Consider the following 2,607-nt stretch of genomic DNA (forward strand, 5'->3'; position numbering starts at 1 on the left):
CATCGGAATATATGTGTTCATACGCCATACCTGTTACATTATGTAGGTTCATCGGAATATATGTGTTCATACGCCATACCTGATACATTATGTAGGTACATCGGATAATATGTGATCATACGCCATACCTGTTACAGTATGTAGGTACATCGGAATATACATTATGTATGTGTGCATACACAATACCTGTTACAGTATGTAGGTTCATCGGAATATGTGTGTTCATACGCCATACCTGTTACAATATATAGGTACATCGGAATATATGTGTTCATACGCCATACCTGTTACATTATGTAGGTTCATTGGAATATATGTGTTCATACGCCATACCTGTTACATTATGTAGGTTCATCGGAATATGTGTGTTCATACGACATACCTGTTACAATATATAGGTACATCGGAATATATGTGTTCATACCCCATACCTGTTACATTATGTAGGTTCATTGGAATATATGTGTTCATACGCCATACCTGTTACATTATGTAGCTTCATCGGAATATATGTGGTCATACGACATACCTGTTGCAATATATAGGTACATCGGAATATATGTGTTCATACGCCATACCTGATACATTATGTAGGTACATCGGAATATATGTGTTCATACGCCATACCTGATACATTATGTAGGTACATCGGAATATATGTGTTCATACGCCATACCTGTTACATTATGTAGGTTCATCGGAATATATGTGGTCATATATACGCCATACCTACCTGTTACGTTATGTAGGTATATCGGAATATATGTGTTCATACGCCATATCTGTTACATTATGTAGGTACATCGGAATATATGTGTTCATACGCATACCTGTTACATTATGTAGGTACATCGGAATATATGTGTTCTTACACAATACCTGTTACATTATTGTAGGTTCATCGGAATATATGTGTTCATACGCCATACCTGTTACATTATGTAGGTACATCAGAATATATGTGTTCATACGCCATACCTGTTACATTATGATCATGCAGATCTTAATTATACCCATTCAGCATGGTCGCCACATGTTATCATACGAAACAAAATGACTCAAATATATTAGATAGTCATTCTCATTTTCATTTTTTTTTCTCCATGGAAAGTAAAATAATTTCATGAAAACAATGACTTTCTTCATCATTGGAGGCGGCAGGACGCGTACGTCGGGCGCGTGCCCGAAGCGTTGCGGGTTCGAGTCGCGTCACGGCAATGTGTTGTATCTTTAAGCAAGATACTTTAATCCGCTTGTTCCAGTTTACTCAGCTGTAAATGAGTACGTTGTATGGTAGTGCCAGAATTGTTGAATGCTAGCTGTGAGCGCCGAAATGGCAGTACCTGCTGTATGCTCTTCAGGGAGTTGAGAAAGATATTAGTTTGCTGAAAGGCCCTGTAACCACGGATACTTATTTGTGAGCCGCTTTGAGACGACCTACGAACTAGATTGTGATGAAGATGAATATAAGAACCTCGAATTATTATTGTTAATAATATTATTAAATACTTACCTTTGTTGTGTTGGTGGCGATAGGACGGTCTAGTCAGGTATTGATAACGTAGTCATCGATGGCCGTGTTGGAATCGCAGTTATCGTTACTCCCTACTACACCTGTGCAAGTAGTATGTGTACGACCTCGGTTATAGGGACGCCCAATCGACCCAATTCAACTTTATTCTCTTTCACAATACAATGTATAGAGAAACATATTTACAATATAATATATAGTAATTGTAGTGTTCGTAGTCGGTAGTACACCCGGAAAAAATAATATACACACGACATGTAGAGCTTTGTAACACACACGTAACAACAGGTAAACAAGTCATAGACCGTATGAACGACCTATTTATCTATAGGTTTTAAAACAATAGACAGTAATGGTTTAACTGGGACATACATGTAATCTAATGAGGAAGCTTGTACTGGAGACAGCTTTTCAAAAAATAAAATGTTTTGTTTACAGAATTCCTCTCCCGCTGCGGGCAAAACGCCAGAAAATTCCTCTTATTTCGTATTCAATATTCTTTTTTCTTTATACGTGTGACACGATTTGGCAAGGGTGTTTCTGTGTACAAGGTAGCTCAGTTTGTTAAAATGAAATATAATTATCCGAGATTAAAGGTTCGATTCTTTCTCTGGCCTCGTTGCATTTTTTAAACCAGAACTCTGTTGTAGATTCGTTCTTTATAAAGAATCCCCAAGGTGTGGATTTCTGTTCAGAATTGATTTATCAAGGCTATAGGCCGTGCCAGGGGGAAAATTGTCTTTTGCCCAAATTGTCCCTTTATAGTTAAGATCCAGAAAGATCAGGACCTTAAAGAAATGTCATACAAAATCGGCCTTAAGATAGTCATATAAAAATGTATTGAAGACATTTATATACATCACGTATTGGTTTTATCACATTCCTAATATACGTTTTATTTGTGATACAACCAGTACTAGTGTTCATGGAAAGCAAAACAAGGTTCTGTTTTTCATCTGTACCATGTCATATGGTATTTAGTATTGCGACAGTAGGTGAATAGCTGTTTGGACTTTCTCCTTAGGCACCTGGCCTTAGATGATGAAAAGTGTAACCCCCCACCCCCCCCACCCCCC

At 37.6% G+C, this 2,607-nt stretch overlaps 1 protein-coding gene across 2 annotated transcripts in view; it reads right to left on the reverse strand.

The window, feature by feature from the left end:
• LOC110443458 (alpha-1,3-mannosyl-glycoprotein 4-beta-N-acetylglucosaminyltransferase B-like) overlaps positions 1 to 1,617 on the reverse strand; it is a 24,587-nt gene extending 22,970 nt beyond the window's left edge. For both annotated transcript variants that reach the window (XM_021487682.1, XM_021487680.1), the window contains exon 1: positions 1,514 to 1,617. The gene's annotated coding sequence lies outside the window, so the exon portion shown is untranslated. The remainder of the gene's footprint in view (positions 1 to 1,513) is intronic.
• Between the last annotated feature and the right edge of the window lie 990 nt (positions 1,618 to 2,607).

Source organism: Mizuhopecten yessoensis, unplaced genomic scaffold (assembly GCF_002113885.1).
Source record: "Mizuhopecten yessoensis strain PY_sf001 unplaced genomic scaffold, ASM211388v2 scaffold716347, whole genome shotgun sequence".
Classification (NCBI taxonomy): domain Eukaryota; kingdom Metazoa; phylum Mollusca; class Bivalvia; order Pectinida; family Pectinidae; genus Mizuhopecten; species Mizuhopecten yessoensis.